Consider the following 7710-nt stretch of genomic DNA (forward strand, 5'->3'; position numbering starts at 1 on the left):
TAATAGAGACTTGTGATGTTGCTAAATTGGTTTTAATTTAACAAATAAAGATGAAGAAAGCCAAAGTGGCCCGAACATCCTGCTAAAAAGACTCCAAATTCTCATTTCCACTCTTCTTGCCCTCATTTGCTTATTCCCCTCACGCCTCTCACACTCTTCTCCACCTCTCCGGCCAAACTCTCCAATGTTAGTCCAGTCTTTGTGCACCCCTCCAACTAGTCCTCCAACATCCCATAAATCCTCGCTTTCAGCAGCAGTACATCACCGCCCCAACTAGGCCGGCCCTCCCTCAGCCTCCTGGAGCACTGACAATAACGCATTACAGCAGTCAATCCATGTCAACAACAGCTTTGCTTAATTCCCGCTAAACACGTTTCAACTAAATCTTCACCTAATGATGCGTAATGACTGCTCTTTAGCGTGCCTGCGGCCTGCATCCATTCACAGGCTTTATGTTGCTATTTTTATATGATATCAAGATGGCCTTGTTCAAATTAGTCATGTGATCTCCACATTCTTTACTAATGCAATGCAAACAAGGAATTCTTATTTTCAAAGCTTCTCCTGACAGACTGATGTCAGGGTGGAGGCAGAGTGCCAGGCACTCTGATGTGATGCAGATGATGCCCGGCCTTTGACCTCATGGCCAAAAGATGTCAGGGCCAAAATGGCACAGGTGCTGCCCCACCTTCACTCTCAGACAACCAGGAGGTGTGCTGAGCAGGATGCGGATGATGCCAACCGTCCTTTGCTCGCTTGTGATGAGGCTTGAAGAAAGCTCTCTGTTCATGTGTACATTGTGATGATGACTCGGCTGCTCAGCTCAACTTAACCCCGCCCACTTCCCCCCCATGTCTTTCCTCAACAAAATCACTATTAATTCTCTGCCGTAGTGGAGTTTTCCAGTGCGATTTGTTGGCCTGCTGCCTGTGCCTTGCTCTCTCTTGGCTGGGTTTGTGTGCTTGACTGCTCCACAGGAACAGACTGGCACTCTAGCTGAGGGCTCCAGGGTTCGCACACACACACACAATCCACCAGACATGTCTCTCTGTGTGTGGAGCTTCACTGCTCGTTTCATCTCAAGCCTTTTTCACTCCTGATACATTTTGTGCTTTTGTCTATTATTGGTAACTATTCCCACAGGGTAACTTTTGATATTGTGATTATCTGCAAAGTGTAAAATAAAAATGTCAGATATTGAGAAGCATTTATGTTACATTTCCTCTACAAAAAACCACAATTTAGTTATTTCATACTGCATGCTCCCTAAAATGTGCATATTAAAACACAGATTGTGCTTTAATAACATGCTGTCTGCTTGATGTGCAAGGAAATGTTTCTTCCAATATATTGATTACGACCCATACTTAGGGAATTGTTGTTGTTTACAAATATTACAATTGATAACTCCTTACTGCGCGTTACAATGGCATTTAAGTTACGAGAATGAATCGATTGTGATGCTTGATGCTTTACTCTTACTAAGCATATTCAATTACAGGGCCGAGCAACATCTGTCACATTTGTAAGGCCTATGGCCTCCTAAGCACTGATGTCAAACCAAGGCCGCACACATGCCATGCCATGCCACACAAACAAGACCCCCCCCCCCCCCCCCCACCCTCCTCAACTCCGCTAGAGATGAAACACCAAAAGCATAAGCATTTGTCTAATCAAGCATTTGCCCGAGGCTACATTGAATGTAAATGAACATGCTGGAGTGTGCCAACCGCTATTTCTGTTCATGGTGTGTGTTTGATGATGAAATAGTGCAGCTGACAGCAGACAGGAGGGGGCACTAGTGCTCCAGCGTTACTCTCCTCCCCTGTGAGGCCTCCTCTTCCTCACAATGGGGATGTGCCTCCGGGTGGAAATGTTGCTTTTTTAGGTCTGCAGTGAGCCCATATCCCTTAATCCCCAGCCATGATTGACAATCATGATTTAGGGTATATGGTGTCCCGTTCTAATCCACGAGCAGTGATTTCATTTGCATACCTTGCGTACGTGGCCTCGTTTTGGAGGAAAAAACCTCTGCCTTTGTAAGTGATACAGAAAGGGAGAGACAGAAAGCTGAGAGAAATAGTGAGAGCAAGATAGAGACTAAGGAGGAGAAAGAGAACGGATGAGGAATGTTTGTGTTTTTTCTTTTTTTGCCAGGAGCAGGATGATAGCAGTCTCCACTTTCTCACCAAAGCGTCACATGTTCCTCTCCAACACTTTTTACCTCTCAAACAATGCGTTTTGAAGCATTCAGAGAAGAGACCCAGATGAAGGAACATGCAGGAACACACAGAGATGTTCCCTCACACGATGCAAAACGAAATTGCTATTTGCTCATTCTACAACCAAGTCAGGCTTAATTATAATCATGGGAGTTTGGGAGTTACCGTATAATCTCTGGAAGGTATTAAGAATTACCCAGTGTACACCACAGGAAAAAAAGAAAGAAACAAATAGAAATACTTCCAATTATTTCCCAGGCAAAAGACCCATGGGAGTGGGAATCAAATAATGCTCAGTGTTTGGATTGTCCACGGAGACATTCATCCTCACTTTGAGAATAAACAAAAACACTGTTGAAAAGGTCAAAAGAGTGTTCAATTGTATTTATATTTTCCTCTGATCAAATAAAATAGTAATAACAACAAATGCCAATATTTGAATAGAGGTACACAATGCATTTTTAATCTAGATATTTGTTTTGCTAAATGTATTTTAGTTGAATAATTATTTAATTAAAAATATTTTACTCCTGATTATCAACAATTATTTGACCTAAAAAAAAAATAAAATTAAATCTACATTATTGTCAAATGATGCAAATGTTAATGTCTTTGCTGAGAAAATGAATTTCATTTGCATTATCTATTAAAAAATAATTGTTTTTGCCCTTTCTGATTGGTCTAAAATGCATATCATTTATACATACGAGCAAAATATATTTTATGTATTGTTGATGTCCACAACAGAGCTATTTGCAAAGAAACAAATGCAAATACAGTCTGCTAAGAGGCTAAAAATCCTCATCATTTATTAAGATGGCGGATGGCAAACTGTGGTCTGTTTGCAAATTTTGTTTACATTCACCGCTGTAAAATCCTCTAATAACAATTTGTAAAAACAAGTACAGCTAATCTATATCATGTAGAGTGCCAGAGGCAATTTAACTACCATCCATCCATCCGTCCATCTGTCCACCCGTCCATCCCTCCTGTGTTAGTTAAGCATGCGAGGTGACAAGTTGATGGACCCCGAGGGTTTGAGCAATCTCACGTCATCAACCTCATCATCACCCTCCTCCTCACTATCCTTCCATCTCCAATGACCGTCCCACCTGCTCCACAATTAGCAATGTTTACCAAGCCTGGCCTAATTGATTGCTTCTCGTTATCTTTTTTACCTCCTTAATTTTGCTATTAGTGCAGCAGAGGCGCAAAGCGGCTCCCCATTCTCCCATATTGAGAAATTATACTCTTGTACTTGATCCAGCTAACAGGATTTTCTGAAATTACTTTATAAAAGACCATCTTTTAACTTTCTCGATGCGTTCATTAGCAGGTCTGCCTGAAGGCCCGCTCACATCAATTTCTTGGGTTAAAGTTACAAACTTAAGGCAGCTCAGCTGCACACTCACGGCGGTTTGTGGACGACGATGGGGGTTTCTGGGGGCGGAATGGGAACAAATTATTAATTTGGGAAAGTATTAGAAAAATAAAGAGATTGAATTAAGAGTATTGGTCCTCTGTTATCCAGCATGGATGCCTCAGGGACTTACTGTGGTGGAGGACATTATGTAAATTCTCTCTCTCTCGTTCTCTCGCATGCTTTCTCTCTCTCTCTCCCTCTCTCTCTCGCTCTCTGTCTCTCTCACAGTCAATCTCTGCCCTTCTATAATCTTTCTCTCTGTGTCTCTTTAATCTTCATCAGCCAGCAGACACTGAAGAGACAATCTCTCCTGTTTGCTGCAGCTCACTTTTCTCTTTGCTCCTCATGCATGGAGTGTGGCACTCAATAGTCTATATTTTATAGTTTCACACCAAAATATAATGGGGAAGTGGGACTATGTAATTGCAATCCCTGTTTGCCCAAATTATGACCCTGGTACGATTGGTCAAGTGGCATCCAAATATTCTCCAGACTATTTGTAGTGTATTTTGATTCACCACAGCTAAACCAATGAGCTGTCATAAGATGCTGAATATTAATATTCAAGGTTAAATGTGCTAATCCGACATCAAAAACATGGTCAATATGGATGCTTACTCGAGCAGTCTGCAAAAGGCTGATATTGCTTCAATTAGGCTCTTTACGGAAGCGGGACAAGTTTGAAGAAAAAGGCCGAGGGCTGTATGATGACAGGCGACATGGCCAAGGGGGGAGGAGAGAGGAGGTAGGAGGAGGGCACCAAAGCATGGTTTCAGTGACAAGGCCGCTAATCTTTCAGCAGGAGGGGGGGGAGGCGTTAGAGACATCCTGCGCTGACACTAGAAGCACAACGCACCGGTTTGATGTTAACAAATATTAGCTATTGCTGGACGTGGGCGTTTTCTCTTTGACATTCTCCTCGCATATTCTCGCAGAGATGTTGCTGCTGCTGCACGGGCGAGAAGGAAGGATGAAAAAAAAGCCAGAGATGGCAGAGTTGCTCTCTGAGGAGCAAGTAATTGGCCCCTTGACGGCAGAGGCGACAGAGAGCGAGACACGTGCTCCCCTCTCATCTGCTGTGCCTCTCTTCCCAGATCTGATAAAGGTAAACGTGGAGCAAATTTGTCATTTGATGAGCGAGGATTTCCACAAACAGAGCTGACATGATGAGCCTGTGATCTGTCTGTGTGAGAGTCAGCAGGGGCCCAGCCAGCCAGAGATCTCAATCCCCCCACCCCCCTCCCACCATCTTTCCTCACATACTGTCACACTCGCACTTGACTGTGTTCACATGCAGCCTAAGTCTCAGTAATTGCCGCTTGCCAACCGTATCGCTTCCTCGGACTTCGTCACTCGTGGTCGTCGTCTATCGCTCCTCCTCAGAGACGTCCTCTCCTCTTCTTTTTCGAAAGGGCCCCTGCGCTGTGTTTCTCTCTTCTCTCGCACTCTTTAGCTTATCTCTGGACTCCACGCTTGCACGCTCTTCAATTATCCACGCTCACCTATAGCCACTGCCACTTGTATCACTGCATAGAGGAAGTACAGTGAGCTTGTAAAATTTTGGAATGATTAAAGCAACTTATTTTTACATTTGCATGACAATTAATCATGTTAAAATTTAACTGCCTGTACAGTGGAACCTTTTACACTCCTTCATCTTCAGAATTGGTTCAGAGAATTTAATTTTTGGTTTGTGAACCAAAATATTCACAAACCAAAGTAATGTTTCCCGTTGAAATGAATTAAAAGCAATTAATCCGTTCCATCCACAGTCTGAAGGTAAAGTCTTTATCAGCGCTTTAGCTTTGTTTAAAATTTTGGTTCATAAATCAAATTGTTTGTAAAACGAGGATCCACAATAAAACTTTACATTGGAATGGATTTTCCTTAATTGTGGAGAAATGATGAGAGCAGAACAAACTGGACGTAAACCAGCTAGGAAGAGCTTGTGAACGTGATAAAGTTGCACACATTCAAATGCCAACAGCCACCAATAGAATAAAAAAGTGATTTAAGAGCCAATTTTCATCCGGTCTGGAATCAAGTGGAATCCAGGGCATCAAGGTAAATATAGAAAAAGCCCAATCATGGTGTTATGTAAAAAAAATGACTGCCATTATCACAATTATTATGCGCTTTTAGACATCACAACTTCCATTTTGGAATATAAAACACACAAAATGTTCACTATCCCACTCTGTCCCTAATTGCTTCAGGCAATCTTCTCGTTGGATGCGGCCTTGCACCTTTTCTGCCTTTAAGGAGGGGTGGCGGGAGTCATTGGGTTTGCGCCTCTCTAGGTAATAGTTATTTCTGCCTGTGGCCAGTCCCATGACTTTAATCCCGGATCCCCACGCTAGGCTACTGCTCCTACTCCAAAGAAATATTTAACAGCAGATTTTTAGCCTCATAGTTGTGTGGTTGAATTTGGGTTCAACCACATTTCCACTCATGCAAAACGTTACCTGTGATCATTATGTCATCATAGCACAGCAAAAAACCACAATCTGGTATGTATAAATATTATATCCATCATGCCTTGGAGGTCTTTCACATCTTTGCCCTCTTATGTACATCACACATTATTAGGACATCATTAAGGCTAGAAATGTGCTCATAATGCCTGGGAGAGGTCTTCTATAGTGGGAGAGCGGCAAAGGAGGAGGGGGCCAGCGGAGAGCTGAACTTTGTTAATGGAGTGCTTCTCTGCGCAAGTCACTCAGCTTTGAAAGCCAAGCCCCCCCCGGGTAAGGACTCTGAAGCGCAGGAATCAGACATGCACAATCAGTTCCACTCCTTAAATCTCTGTCAGAATCGTATCTATTGGAGCAGCCTCTCCTTCATTTATTTCTCTATCAGTTAGTGGCTTGTGATCTGGCCAAGTCAACTACAGAAGGTTTCGCTCTCTCTCTGTCTTGTGCTGATTTGAGCGTATACACACACAGACACGCACACACACTGATGGTGACTATCTCCCTGCCTGTGCCCTCACCGCATCCGTTTAGGCAGGGCCTCTGACTAATTTGCCCATCACGCTTGCTGTCGGGTCCTTTACGGTTGAAGATGTTTTGACGTGTCTCTCTCGGTTCACTCTTCTCCACTGGCACTGTCTCCGCTATGATTAAGAATACTCCGATAATAAGCAAATGCCAAGAGTGCTTGGCTGCGTAGCTGAGGGATGCGCATTGCCATAGCATGCGAGTGAGACTCTCTGTATCAGTGGGGGTAAAAAAAAAAAAATGTTTCGAGCGTGCACATGCACACTTCCACTCAAAGGAAATGTAATCCAAAGTGCAGAGGCAGAGGGTTCAAGAGGACACAAGCTTTATGCTCAACATGAAAGAGCTGCACACAATGTTCATTTATCCTTCACGTGACACCAATACTCTCTTTGTTTGTTATATAGAATTATCATTAAATTTTTTTTAATGAAAGTTTTTACCTCTCGCACGATCCGTATGGAAAAAAAAAAAGAGAGAGACATTTCCGTGACAGAAAGAATGTGCCAAGCCACCACGAAGGCCTAAAGCGCCCCTCTCCAAGCCTGGAACTCCACCCAGCAACTGGACTCACCAAGTGATTAGTTGGGGATTAAAATATTTGCTGGGCAAATATCTGCCTTAGTTGTCTGACCCGGCATCACATGGGTTTAACCGTCTTTCGCTTTTCCTTGACAAACCGCAAAGACGTCCGCAGACCACACCCAGGCAAGCCCATGAAAAATTTATAAGCTTTTCCACTGACAAATAATTATTAGTAGCCAAAGCTCACTGGGATGTTTTTGTCTTCAAACAGTCCTTCGAAGAATGACATTGACTTGCGCTTGTTGGTGCTGAAATGCTGAGGGTGCAAGTCAACGCTTGATGGATCATGTGACCATTTAAACTGGGGTAATGTGTGGAGAGGATTAAAGGGCATATGCATGCAGTGGATCTGGAGCAACTCGCCATGTTGGGGAGTAGTGGTAGAAAAATATTTTACTTACTATATTTTTGTGCTTGTATCGGTTTTGTGAAAGGTTGCATAATTTCCCATGACGCCCAAAAAAATTTGTCTAACGAGTGT

Source organism: Syngnathus floridae, chromosome 16 (genome assembly GCF_059516105.1).
Source record: "Syngnathus floridae isolate MCC-2025c chromosome 16, RoL_Sflo_1.0, whole genome shotgun sequence".
Lineage (NCBI taxonomy): Eukaryota > Metazoa > Chordata > Actinopteri > Syngnathiformes > Syngnathidae > Syngnathus > Syngnathus floridae.